Raw genomic sequence first — 14,999 nt, 5'->3', positions numbered from 1 at the left:
AAATAGCTTTATATGACAATTTTTAATTCAATGTCATTATGATCTCCTTGAAGGAGATACTGCCCTGAAGAAGCAGAAAATTACCTGTGAAACGAGTTGGACTCGTAAATATGTCTTCCAAAAATGAAGTATTGAATGTGGAACAACCCTGAACTTCTGATATTGTTTTTGTTGTGCTCTGTATTGTTCATTAATTACTGTGAAAACTTAATTTTTATCCTTGATATTTAATAAACTTTTAACTGTTAAATTTTCTATATAATCCCCTTACTTTAGCCCCACCTATAGTGAGGATTTATTGGCCCTAGGCCTCCTACTTTATCTGCTTAAGGTATGTATTTTTAAAGCTCCAATAAATGTTGAATGTTGAAGAAGTTTGCTGAGGATGCAATACTGTGAGATTGTATTTGCGCTATAGGATTAACACCTATAGAGACATGAATGAGTTTCTTTGAAATAAATCTGTTTTTTTTTTTAATTTCTGGACATGTTAGGGATGGTTAAAATTCTTACATTTTCAAGCCCATTAAGAAGATCCCCCTTTGCATCCTGTTTTGGAGACAAGTTGTTAACGGAACAGATGTTACTATTGGAAGATTCCCCCTCTGACCTACAGTGGTGACATCTGTAAAGAGTCAGACTCCTATTTTCCATTTGATTACAATGTCAAATTAAAGGTGACATTCCCCAGCAATCACAGCTGACTTGAACCTAACCCAAGAAGGACAATGTTTTTGGCTCTAGATATACTTTACCTTTATTGGTGGGAAGCCACGAACCCCTCCACAATCCTAGTCCAGTAGGTCCCGTGCCGTCCAGTCAGCCTTCTTCTGGCACAGAAGGCGCCACCATCTTCTGGAGTCTTCTTCCTGGTTCATCTTCTTACCTGACCTGAACTGGCACTGCCAGGAGGGAGATTGGGTGATACGCCAGGATACTTCCTGAAAATGTTCCAGGGTCAGCTCACAGCCTCCTGGGATATGTGATGTATGTATCCCAGGAGGCTGCAGGTTTAAAAAAAAAAAAAAATCAATTATATAAAAGGGTTAGCCCACCTTTTATATAATGTAAAAAAATTAGTGACAGGTCTACTTTAGGAATTTTTCTTTCATACATTACTAGAATAAATTATGATTTTTATATTAACCTGATGTATATTTTTATATTACCCTGAGATTTTACAAACAGAACGTAGAACATTTTCTGTGTAAAACATTTCCAGGGCTGGTCAAAGTAAATCTGAAAATCAACAACCAATGTACCTTGGGGTGTAAACAATTCTCCTTAATGAGGGCTTTTTTTTATGAAAAGGAATAGCAAAATTAGTGGATTGAATGTACAAAATGTAAAAAGCAGAAGTACCCAGAATATGCTTAACAGCATTCCCATTCTCCAGTGTTCAGGATTTTTCAGACTCCTGAAATACTTTTTGCTTTGATGAGCAACTAATGTTTTTTTGCACACACTTTGACGGTGTTCTTCGTGCAATAATTTTCCTTCTGCGCTTAAAGCTTTTTTTAAGGCTGCAGTGCCGGCCCCTGGACTTTTAGATTTCACAATTCACTAAGTGCACCCAGTTTTTCTGTTAGCAATATTATAATCACAATTGTTCTATGACATGTTTGTAACAATCTGATAATGAGGGGACTGGAAAGTAGGACTAATAATGCTATGCTCTGTATACCATAACCAATTGGAATACAAACAATTACATTAGAAACAATTGAAGCCTTCATTTATTCACCAGATGAGTGTGTTAAATCAAGTCACATTCTTACATATATAGGTACAACTTAAACAATATAAAAATAAATAGGTTATTAAAAAGAAAAAAAATGTATATAAACAAATATTTGTGTTGCCAGTTCGTATCCCAATATGGTGCACAGCAAACACGAGTCTCATTTAATACATTTAATGTTTTCGTCTTTTCTTTTTCTTGGCTCCAACTTCTGCAAGATACCAAAACATAATTTATAAATACAGAGATTATAAAACAACATTTATATAATTGTTCTAACTATATATTTCATCTATTTGCGTTGCTACTGGTTAGCTATTGGTTGTTACTGGTTAAATCCTGGCTTACAGTGGGCGAGTCTGCTCATTAAGTTAATTGGTAAGAGAGGGAGGTACTCAGATGAACTAATGAGAAATGGGAGAAAGCTTGTTGTAGGTGTCTCCTGTAGGCTGATGTTCACTAGTACACAAAACATGTAATATTTCCTGTAGATGAGTTTCAGCAGTATATGAAGCCATTTGTAGCTGTCCTTCAACATAAAGAAGAAAAGTAATGCTGCCAGCTTAAAAAGGAAACTTAAAATTAATATATAATCAAACATATGTTTACATTTACTTTTTTAATATATAAAATATTTTTAGCAATTAATTTCGTTGATTTCATCCCCACTTTAAAACCACACAGGAAACAGTGGTTGTTAAAATCAGAACCAGGGACTCCGCTCTTTTCTCAAGTCACAGCCAGGATGCAGGCTAGACCTTTTGACTAATAGTATAGATCCAGAGGCACTCACATGATATTCATTGCTCGCTCACAGACAGGGCTTTGTTTGTAGCTGTAGGCTAGGTGAAACCTGTGATTGTAAATGTATATTAAATTTAAATTATATCCCTTGAGGCTAACAAGAAATATATATATAGGGTATATTTTTTGTGCCCAGTTTAGATTGGTAAAATAAAACTGTGCTGCAAAATGCTTGCTAGATCATGTTTTAGGTCCCAGCAGAACTTCCTAGAATCTTGCTCCCAGGAAACTTCCCTACTATCAGAGCCTGTATAATAATTGACCTAATCAGAGTAAAAGTGATGTACCTTACCGATTGCAAGATGATCTATGCAATGTATTATTGTATGGCATAGTTAACAAAATATATTGCAACTAAATGATTACTCAAATATTTCTCCCACCTTCAGAGCTGGAAGATGAATCCTCCTCAGAAATTGGGGGCATTTTTACAGACTTCCTCTTCTGCGTCAAAGTAAGGTAAGCTGCATTTAAAAAAATCAATATTAGGATGGTTCACAATTCATGTACACAGAATATTTTATAGTATCCTTTAAAACTGATATTTTTTTAGGCTATGTAGTAATTCATTAGGTAGAAAATCCCCTGATTGGCTTAAAAGAATTACAATTCCTTTACTGGTTAAACGGAATATAATATTTTGCCCAGGGCATAACATTTGATTAAAAGCCCATCCCACCTCCACACCTTACAAACACTGACACATATTTCCAGCACCCGTCCACTGCTCCTTTGTTCCTTCGGATGCAATGCCCAGGATGCAGGATGCAATGCTCGGGCACTGACTAAGTGAAAAAATGCCAGTCATGTTCCCTGGGGAAGGGTAGGAGGCCTTAAACCCAGTGTTAACTCCAAAATGCAGTGAGCCTTACGCAGGTATTAATTCTTTAGACCTAAAGCTCTGACAACACATCCAAGGGGATGTGTAGCTCTGAAAAGGTTACTTTTAGTAAGGGAAGGGTGACATAAATAGAGCATGTCACTTTGCACTAAAAATGTGACAAATTCCCCTAGAATTACATAAATATGTGTCAGTTCTTTTCTAGGAATATGGCTTATTTAGTATTTCCTACATGACTTTGGAAGATATATATATCTTTATGTCAGAAAGATTCATTGTGATAGGCGATATCTGTGCTGCTCCTGGCTTGTTAATGCAACATCTGCGCTGTTAGATTGAGATCATCGCCTGTCACACCAACCAGTAATTCCTGCTATAGGCATGCAGGGAAAAACAGTGATTTATTTTGTTGGACAGCCTGTAGGATACATGTTTAGTAAGGAGTGATTTATGAGGAATAACCTGGCTGCCCAGGCTTGAGATATTGATAAGATTTAACCATACTTAAGGAGGTGTTTCCAGACATTGCAGTTCAGATGATATCATCCTGGGATTTGAGATGCTCCTAGTAGCAAATGTTTCTGCAGCTAAAAGGCTAGTATTTCAGGTTCAGAATGCCAGTGTAAAAAGAAACAGTACCTTGCTTCTGTGCCTCTCTGGCTAATTTCATCCTCAGTTTTTTGGCTTTCGTTCTCTCGGCCCTTGTGGTTTTATATTCAGAACCAGATTCAGAGGATGCAAGCTGGACCTGCCGATGCCGTCTAGACTTTACAGCCTGGTATGAAAAGAGAATTATTATACTATATTGTATATACTGTAATTAAGGAAAAAAAAATGTAATTCACAGTTTATCGATTTTTGATGCTCTACGATAACGGCTAGGATATTGTTTTCCAAAAGTAACCGTAATTTTATTCATATTCAAATTATCATTCATACACAAAACATGACCTGTGTCGATCATCATCACGTCCAATCTATCCAGTGATTTACTATCAGTCGGCTGATGATTTTCCTTCAGATTCATTTAAAATCTGATAATTTTATTGGATTATAAGTAAAAATTATTGCTTGTGTGTGCTAGACATAAAGCTTACCACAATTCTTCTATCTGCTCTATTCAGTTACGCTTTCATAAATCAAGCCCATTATATCAATAATTCTGTTTTTTAACTCATTGCTATTTTGATACCATTTTTTTTTTTGCTTTATGACAAATGATAGGGCTGTATGTAGACTTTTTCATAAACACATTTCATACATTTCATACAAGACGTGTACCATCACCAACCACTTTATTAGGTACAAATGTTCAACTGCTCATTAACACAAATATCTAATTAGCCAATCACATGGCAGAAACTTACTACAATTCAGTATGTAGGCATTGTTAGGACAACCTGCTGAAGTTCAAATTGAGCATCTGAATAGGTAAGAAAGGTGATTTAAGAGACTTTGAACACGGCGTGGTTGTTGGTGGGCTGGCCTGAGTATTTCAGAAACTACTGATCTGCTGGAATTTTCATGCACACTAGGGTATACAGAGACTGGTCTGAAAAAGGGAAAATATCCAGTGAGCTGCAGTTATCTGGGAACACTCTGTTGATGCCAGAGGAGAATGGTCTGAGCTAATAGTATTTCAAATCCCCACTAGTTACAGCTGAGGTATACAGAAGAAAATCTCTGAACCCACAACACATTAAAGCTTAAAGTGGATGGGCTACAGCAGCAGAAGACCACAGCTAAGAGCAGACATCTAAATCTTCAATTCGCAGGGGATCACCAAATTTGGGGAGAGAAAACTGTAAAAACCTTGCCTGATCTGATAAGTCTTGATTTCTGCAGGTTCAGGCTGGTGATGGTGTAATGGTTCAGGGGATTTTTTCTTGGCACACAATAAGCATTGTTTAAAGGCAACCACCTTCCTTAGCATTGTTGCTAACCATGTCCATCTCTTTATGACTGAAGTGTACCCATCTTCTGAGCTACTTCCAGAAGAAATAATGCAAAATTCAAATCACCTCAAGTTGCTTTAAATGGCCACCACCACTCAATCAAATAATTAATAATCTTTTGAATGCAGTGGAGATATGCATCATGCATAAGAACCTGACAAATCTGCATCTGCGTAATGCTATGCATTCCAATATCGAGCCTTATCCCTGAGGAATGTTTGCAGACCCTTACTGAAGCTATGCAATGAAGAATTGTGGCAGTTTTGAAGGAAAAAGGGGGTTCAACCCAGTACCAGCAGTTTGTACCTAATAAAGTGACAAGTGAATTTATATTCCCAAATCTTGTCCCCCTCCAAGAATGAATGTCAGAAATGCATTTAGAATCTTTGCTGAATCAATGCTAAGAGATCAAGAGAAATCAAGATCAAAAGACATACTATTTACTATAAGTAAATTACACTTTAGTGTGTAATCTTCAAAAGAAGAATCAGAACTGCTGCCACTTTCAAAGAATCTCTTACAGCCAGTTCATTCCATCACACTGAGTGCTGAGTTTTGAGAATTCAGAACGCACATACAAACGTATACAATTATATAACAAATACTTTGCACCTTACCTGTGTCACAGCATTATAAGTCTTGGATTTTAATTCAGTCAAAACCCTTGCTCTTTCTGAGCCCTAAAAAACAAAACATATCAGCCATGGTTTGATTTTAACATCAGAATTGCATACAAATTAAAAAGGGTAAATCTGAGTTTAATTAGCATATTGTACGAATACCAAGAAGGGTGGAAGAACTACGTGACAAGGCCTAAAGTGGTTGACCAAACCATAACCAAAACATACGGTAAGTTGTGTATCTGTAATAACACTTACTTATATCAGGGTGGTTCTACAGCGTTGGTATAATAGTCACCAAATGTCAAGTAATACTGTCCTGACTGCTGAAATGTTAAGTGTAACTTATCTAACTAAAGCATAGCAACTCGATTAAGTATAAAAGGTGGAAACCACTACCTAGAAACCCCCAACAAACTGAACTGGAGCTCATTCAGGGAAGTGAATGTAGCTTTACATTAAAGTGGAACTAATATCTTAGTTTTAACATTGGTGATTTGGGTAGGTGGTTATTGCAGAAAGAGGCTAGGGATGAGCAAGCAAGTTTTTAAAATCTCGCAGCGTATTTGGCCGTTCTCACTGACAAATTGTAAGCGAGAATGGCCGGTGTAATGTCGCCGATCGAGCTCAAATTAAAAAAAAGATTGCAGGCTGTGCTGATCAATGAATGCTGCGCTGGCTGCATTCATTGATCAGCTTAGTGTGCGATCCCCGGCACTAGAGGGTAAATGGGGACAAGTCTCCCCATTCAAAACCTCTAGTGCTCTCTGATTAAGTGAGAAAAGCTTTCCTCAGCCAATCAGGGAGCACCAGAGGTTTTGAATGGGGAGACGTGTCCCTATTTAACCTCTAGTGCCGGGGATCTTCTCAATGAATGCAGCCGTGACCGCATTCATTGAGAACAGTGTGCGATCCCCACCACTTGAGGTTAATTAACCTCCAGTGCCCCGGGGATTGCAAACAGGGAATCCCGTGAATCCCCTGTGAATTCTCCTGTTATAATTTCCTCGATCTTCCGAAGGTGTCATGAAATTAGTTCGGCGAAACTTTGCGGAACCATCGGAAGTTCGAGGAAATTTTTCCGAAAATGCCAGAGGTATTCCCGCTTATCCCTAAAAGAGACGTCCCTTCTGCAATAACTGTTTTTACCTGCTTGATCGCTGGTCCAGCTGGTATATTTTGTTGAGGTGCACAAGCATGCACCGGAATTATGTCATCCCAGCATGGCCAAAGATCCCTTTAAGCAAGAGAAAAACGATGAGGATGGCAGCGCCCTGCGACAGCACAGGAACAGATGAGTATCACTGGGTTAGTTCCACTTTAATATTAGGTCTTAATAGGCTAGAAGGTCAGCAAAAATAACAAAAAATCAAAATCATAGAAAACACTAATATAAATGAAAAAACATACCAAGCCACAACAAGTTATAAAGATTCACCCAAAAGATAGGGCCAAATACCTCCAGTAACCCGGCTGTTTTTGGGTGGTTACTGAAAAGTTGGGTCACAATACAGGGGCTGCAGCCAGCCTACAGGTTTAAAAAGAATTTCTGGGGAAAACACTGGTTGTTTTACTTACATAAGTGCTAAATACTGGAAGCATTGGGTCTAGCTTGGTGCCTATTGAACCAGAAAGTAATAATAACACAACTGAAAATTAAGAAATACAAGAAAATATGAAAATAAAGGTTGTCAGCATGGTGTCGCCAGAACTCAATAACTATTGCTGTAAGTTCATTTTCACCTAAATATTATTAAACTTTTACAAAAAATAAAGCTTTTAACACATGTATTGCACAGTTGTAGACGGTAATGGTGAATCATTTAAGAAGGAGCAAATTGTAGGATCTGTGATCATGAATAGGATTCTATTTATGAATATCTGTCTTTATATTTCATACACAGCTATAAATGTTTGGCACAGAAGCTTTTTCTTGGTAATGGCAGTCACTCATTTAATGAATTGTGACAATGTCAAGTTAAAGCAATACATCACGTCTGATGGCCTAATAATATGGCAGGTGGACAGTAAGAATGAATGGTAAAATGGCAAAACATTCTATGCATGAGTGAAAAAGCTCAGTCAGTGTTCCAACATCTCATAATTGTAAAGCTCCTATTGGACAGCTGCCCAGCGCTTCTCTTTGCATTCAAAGAAGCAGTGAAATGTTGTGGCAGAAAACCTAACTTTTCTTGTGGAGTCAGTGTAGTTTATAAAACAAATAGGGGCTGGTGGCATTGACGTCAATCACAATTCTGCTCTGTGATTATATTATCTAATGGGTATATATAACTAGTTGAAATAGCTTTATATGACAATTTTTAATTCAATGTCATTATGATCTCCTTGAAGGAGATACTGCCCTGAAGAAGCAGAAAATTACCTGTGAAACGAGTTGGACTCGTAAATATGTCTTCCAAAAATGAAGTATTGAATGTGGAACAACCCTGAACTTCTGATATTGTTTTTGTTGTGCTCTGTATTGTTCATTAATTACTGTGAAAACTTAATTTTTATCCTTGATATTTAATAAACTTTTAACTGTTAAATTTTCTATATAATCCCCTTACTTTAGCCCCACCTATAGTGAGGATTTATTGGCCCTAGGCCTCCTACTTTATCTGCTTAAGGTATGTATTTTTAAAGCTCCAATAAATGTTGAATGTTGAAGAAGTTTGCTGAGGATGCAATACTGTGAGATTGTATTTGCGCTATAGGATTAACACCTATAGAGACATGAATGAGTTTCTTTGAAATAAATCTGTTTTTTTTTTTTAATTTCTGGACATGTTAGGGATGGTTAAAATTCTTACATTTTCAAGCCCATTAAGAAGATCCCCCTTTGCATCCTGTTTTGGAGACAAGTTGTTAACGGAACAGATGTTACTATTGTAAGATTCCCCCTCTGACCTACAGTGGTGACATCTGTAAAGAGTCAGACTCCTATTTTCCATTTGATTACAATGTCAAATTAAAGGTGACATTCCCCAGCAATCACAGCTGACTTGAACCTAACCCAAGAAGGACAATGTTTTTGGCTCTAGATATACTTTACCTTTATTGGTGGGAAGCCACGAACCCCTCCACAATCCTAGTCCAGTAGGTCCCGTGCCGTCCAGTCAGCCTTCTTCTGGCACAGAAGGCGCCACCATCTTCTGGAGTCTTCTTCCTGGTTCATCTTCTTACCTGACCTGAACTGGCACTGCCAGGAGGGAGATTGGGTGATACGCCAGGATACTTCCTGAAAATGTTCCAGGGTCAGCTCACAGCCTCCTGGGATATGTGATGTATGTATCCCAGGAGGCTGCAGGTTTAAAAAAAAAAAAAAATCAATTATATAAAAGGGTTAGCCCACCTTTTATATAATGTAAAAAAATTAGTGACAGGTCTACTTTAGGAATTTTTCTTTCATACATTACTAGAATAAATTATGATTTTTATATTAACCTGATGTATATTTTTATATTACCCTGAGATTTTACAAACAGAACGTAGAACATTTTCTGTGTAAAACATTTCCAGGGCTGGTCAAAGTAAATCTGAAAATCAACAACCAATGTACCTTGGGGTGTAAACAATTCTCCTTAATGAGGGCTTTTTTTTATGAAAAGGAATAGCAAAATTAGTGGATTGAATGTACAAAATGTAAAAAGCAGAAGTACCCAGAATATGCTTAACAGCATTCCCATTCTCCAGTGTTCAGGATTTTTCAGACTCCTGAAATACTTTTTGCTTTGATGAGCAACTAATGTTTTTTTGCACACACTTTGACGGTGTTCTTCGTGCAATAATTTTCCTTCTGCGCTTAAAGCTTTTTTTAAGGCTGCAGTGCCGGCCCCTGGACTTTTAGATTTCACAATTCACTAAGTGCACCCAGTTTTTCTGTTAGCAATATTATAATCACAATTGTTCTATGACATGTTTGTAACAATCTGATAATGAGGGGACTGGAAAGTAGGACTAATAATGCTATGCTCTGTATACCATAACCAATTGGAATACAAACAATTACATTAGAAACAATTGAAGCCTTCATTTATTCACCAGATGAGTGTGTTAAATCAAGTCACATTCTTACATATATAGGTACAACTTAAACAATATAAAAATAAATAGGTTATTAAAAAGAAAAAAAATGTATATAAACAAATATTTGTGTTGCCAGTTCGTATCCCAATATGGTGCACAGCAAACACGAGTCTCATTTAATACATTTAATGTTTTCGTCTTTTCTTTTTCTTGGCTCCAACTTCTGCAAGATACCAAAACATAATTTATAAATACAGAGATTATAAAACAACATTTATATAATTGTTCTAACTATATATTTCATCTATTTGCGTTGCTACTGGTTAGCTATTGGTTGTTACTGGTTAAATCCTGGCTTACAGTGGGCGAGTCTGCTCATTAAGTTAATTGGTAAGAGAGGGAGGTACTCAGATGAACTAATGAGAAATGGGAGAAAGCTTGTTGTAGGTGTCTCCTGTAGGCTGATGTTCACTAGTACACAAAACATGTAATATTTCCTGTAGATGAGTTTCAGCAGTATATGAAGCCATTTGTAGCTGTCCTTCAACATAAAGAAGAAAAGTAATGCTGCCAGCTTAAAAAGGAAACTTAAAATTAATATATAATCAAACATATGTTTACATTTACTTTTTTAATATATAAAATATTTTTAGCAATTAATTTCGTTGATTTCATCCCCACTTTAAAACCACACAGGAAACAGTGGTTGTTAAAATCAGAACCAGGGACTCAGCTCTTTTCTCAAGTCACAGCCAGGATGCAGGCTAGACCTTTTGACTAATAGTATAGATCCAGAGGCACTCACATGATATTCATTGCTCGCTCACAGACAGGGCTTTGTTTGTAGCTGTAGGCTAGGTGAAACCTGTGATTGTAAATGTATATTAAATTTAAATTATATCCCTTGAGGCTAACAAGAAATATATATATAGGGTATATTTTTTGTGCCCAGTTTAGATTGGTAAAATAAAACTGTGCTGCAAAATGCTTGCTAGATCATGTTTTAGGTCCCAGCAGAACTTCCTAGAATCTTGCTCCCAGGAAACTTCCCTACTATCAGAGCCTGTATAATAATTGACCTCATCAGAGTAAAAGTGATGTACCTTACCGATTGCAAGATGATCTATGCAATGTATTATTGTATGGCATAGTTAACAAAATATATTGCAACTAAATGATTACTCAAATATTTCTCCCACCTTCAGAGCTGGAAGATGAATCCTCCTCAGAAATTGGGGGCATTTTTACAGACTTCCTCTTCTGCGTCAAAGTAAGGTAAGCTGCATTTAAAAAAATCAATATTAGGATGGTTCACAATTCATGTACACAGAATATTTTATAGTATCCTTTAAAACTGATATTTTTTTAGGCTATGTAGTAATTCATTAGGTAGAAAATCCCCTGATTGGCTTAAAAGAATTACAATTCCTTTACTGGTTAAACGGAATATAATATTTTGCCCAGGGCATAACATTTGATTAAAAGCCCATCCCACCTCCACACCTTACAAACACTGACACATATTTCCAGCACCCGTCCACTGCTCCTTTGTTCCTTCAGATGCAATGCCCAGGATGCAGGATGCAATGCTCGGGCACTGACTAAGTGAAAAAATGCCAGTCATGTTCCCTGGGGAAGGGTAGGAGGCCTTAAACCCAGTGTTAACTCCAAAATGCAGTGAGCCTTACGCAGGTATTAATTCTTTAGACCTAAAGCTCTGACAACACATCCAAGGGGATGTGTAGCTCTGAAAAGGTTACTTTTAGTAAGGGAAGGGTGACATAAATAGAGCATGTCACTTTGCACTAAAAATGTGACAAATTCCCCTAGAATTACATAAATATGTGTCAGTTCTTTTCTAGGAATATGGCTTATTTAGTATTTCCTACATGACTTTGGAAGATATATATATCTTTATGTCAGAAAGATTCATTGTGATAGGCGATATCTGTGCTGCTCCTGGCTTGTTAATGCAACATCTGCGCTGTTAGATTGAGATCATCGCCTGTCACCCCAACCAGTAATTCCTGCTATAGGCATGCAGGGAAAAACAGTGATTTATTTTGTTGGACAGCCTGTAGGATACATGTTTAGTAAGGAGTGATTTATGAGGAATAACCTGGCTGCCCAGGCTTGAGATATTGATAAGATTTAACCATACTTAAGGAGGTGTTTCCAGACATTGCAGTTCAGATGATATCATCCTGGGATTTGAGATGCTCCTAGTAGCAAATGTTTCTGCAGCTAAAAGGCTAGTATTTCAGGTTCAGAATGCCAGTGTAAAAAGAAACAGTACCTTGCTTCTGTGCCTCTCTGGCTAATTTCATCCTCAGTTTTTTGGCTTTCGTTCTCTCGGCCCTTGTGGTTTTATATTCAGAACCAGATTCAGAGGATGCAAGCTGGACCTGCCGATGCCGTCTAGACTTTACAGCCTGGTATGAAAAGAGAATTATTATACTATATTGTATATACTGTAATTAAGGAAAAAAAAATGTAATTCACAGTTTATCGATTTTTGATGCTCTACGATAACGGCTAGGATATTGTTTTCCAAAAGTAACCGTAATTTTATTCATATTCAAATTATCATTCATACACAAAACATGACCTGTGTCGATCATCATCACGTCCAATCTATCCAGTGATTTACTATCAGTCGGCTGATGATTTTCCTTCAGATTCATTTAAAATCTGATAATTTTATTGGATTATAAGTAAAAATTATTGCTTGTGTGTGCTAGACATAAAGCTTACCACAATTCTTCTATCTGCTCTATTCAGTTACGCTTTCATAAATCAAGCCCATTATATCAATAATTCTGTTTTTTAACTCATTGCTATTTTGATACCATTTTTTTTTTGCTTTATGACAAATGATAGGGCTGTATGTAGACTTTTTCATAAACACATTTCATACATTTCATACAAGACGTGTACCATCACCAACCACTTTATTAGGTACAAATGTTCAACTGCTCATTAACACAAATATCTAATTAGCCAATCACATGGCAGAAACTTACTACAATTCAGTATGTAGGCATTGTTAGGACAACCTGCTGAAGTTCAAATTGAGCATCTGAATAGGTAAGAAAGGTGATTTAAGAGACTTTGAACACGGCGTGGTTGTTGGTGGGCTGGCCTGAGTATTTCAGAAACTACTGATCTGCTGGAATTTTCATGCACACTAGGGTATACAGAGACTGGTCTGAAAAAGGGAAAATATCCAGTGAGCTGCAGTTATCTGGGAACACTCTGTTGATGCCAGAGGAGAATGGTCTGAGCTAATAGTATTTCAAATCCCCACTAGTTACAGCTGAGGTATACAGAAGAAAATCTCTGAACCCACAACACATTAAAGCTTAAAGTGGATGGGCTACAGCAGCAGAAGACCACAGCTAAGAGCAGACATCTAAATCTTCAATTCGCAGGGGATCACCAAATTTGGGGAGAGAAAACTGTAAAAACCTTGCCTGATCTGATAAGTCTTGATTTCTGCAGGTTCAGGCTGGTGATGGTGTAATGGTTCAGGGGATTTTTTCTTGGCACACAATAAGCATTGTTTAAAGGCAACCACCTTCCTTAGCATTGTTGCTAACCATGTCCATCTCTTTATGACTGAAGTGTACCCATCTTCTGAGCTACTTCCAGAAGAAATAATGCAAAATTCAAATCACCTCAAGTTGCTTTAAATGGCCACCACCACTCAATCAAATAATTAATAATCTTTTGAATGCAGTGGAGATATGCATCATGCATAAGAACCTGACAAATCTGCATCTGCGTAATGCTATGCATTCCAATATCGAGCCTTATCCCTGAGGAATGTTTGCAGACCCTTACTGAAGCTATGCAATGAAGAATTATGGCAGTTTTGAAGGAAAAAGGGGGTTCAACCCAGTACCAGCAGTTTGTACCTAATAAAGTGACAAGTGAATTTATATTCCCAAGTCTTGTCTCCCTCCAAGGATGAATGTCAGAAATGCATTTAGAATCTTTGCTGAATCAATGCTAAGAGATCAAGAGAAATCAAGATCAAAAGACATACTATTTGGAGAGTAAATTACACTTTTAGTGTGTAATCTTCAAAAGAAGAATCAGAACTGCTGCCACTTTCAAAGAATCTCTTACAGCCAATTCATTCCATCACACTGAGTGCTGAGTTTTGAGAATTCAGAACGCACATACAAACGTATACAATTATATAACAAATACTTTGCACCTTACCTGTGTCACAGCATTATAAGTCTTGGATTTTAATTCAGTCAAAACCCTTGCTCTTTCTGAGCCCTAAAAAACAAAACATATCAGCCATGGTTTGATTTTAACATCAGAATTGCATACAAATTAAAAAGGGTAAATCTGAGTTTAATTAGCATATTGTACGAATACCAAGAGAGGTTACCAAGTTAAGTACTTTCAAAAAGGTTAAATTACATGTATTTTGGATGAGTTTCAGGAAACACAGCGCTCAATGCACCACAATACAAGATGTGATGGCAGCCATACACTAAACATTGAACTGTGGAAAAGTCCTAATTTGCCCACAACCATTAGACAGCTATAATAAGGGTGTGTACGTTCCAACTACTTGAAGCAAACTTAACTTCATTAAAATGGAGGGGGCATCTCCACTATGGGTTTCTCACCTCCAAAATCGCCTAAACTTAGTAGTTAAAAAATATACCTGAAAAGAAAAAGTTGGAATTATATATGCCTTAAACTTATATTCCAGTGTGTGACCTCACTGTCCTTTCAGGAACACCCCTGTGGTACAGAGAGTAAGTGAAATCTTGTGAGAAAAAACTCCCGCACATTGCAAAAGTGTCTTGCAATATTTCAGCTGTTCTATTTTTCACAGTAATCATACCTGAAAGATGGTGATGCCACAGCCAGCAATGTGGAAGACAGAGATATGGTAAATATACTTCTATTATATTCTTTTTAGGAAAATTTTCTCCTACATAAAGTAAGTGATTTGGAAAGGGTGGAGATCTTTTGCAGATTGC

At 37.0% G+C, this 14,999-nt stretch overlaps 2 long non-coding RNA genes across 2 annotated transcripts; both read right to left on the bottom strand.

Annotated features, from left to right (window-relative positions):
• Positions 1-1,718: 1,718 nt before the first annotated feature.
• Positions 1,719-6,109, bottom strand: LOC140345040 (uncharacterized). The gene is made up of 4 exons (XR_011923738.1): positions 5,959-6,109; positions 4,026-4,161; positions 2,929-3,009; positions 1,719-1,952 (listed from the first exon to the last, which is right to left on the bottom strand). It is a non-coding gene; the product is annotated as an uncharacterized lncRNA (long non-coding RNA).
• Positions 6,110-9,979: 3,870 nt separating this feature from the next.
• Positions 9,980-14,904, bottom strand: LOC140345038 (uncharacterized). The gene is made up of 4 exons (XR_011923737.1): positions 14,218-14,904; positions 12,287-12,422; positions 11,190-11,270; positions 9,980-10,213 (listed from the first exon to the last, which is right to left on the bottom strand). It is a non-coding gene; the product is annotated as an uncharacterized lncRNA (long non-coding RNA).
• Positions 14,905-14,999: the final 95 nt, after the last annotated feature.

The sequence above is a fragment of the Pyxicephalus adspersus genome, unplaced genomic scaffold (genome assembly GCF_032062135.1).
Source record: "Pyxicephalus adspersus unplaced genomic scaffold, UCB_Pads_2.0 Sca418, whole genome shotgun sequence".
In the NCBI taxonomy this organism is placed as follows: Eukaryota; Metazoa; Chordata; class Amphibia; order Anura; family Pyxicephalidae; genus Pyxicephalus; species Pyxicephalus adspersus.
The sequence above is the reverse complement of the archived record's forward strand: the minus strand, read 5'-3'. Positions and strand labels throughout refer to the sequence as shown.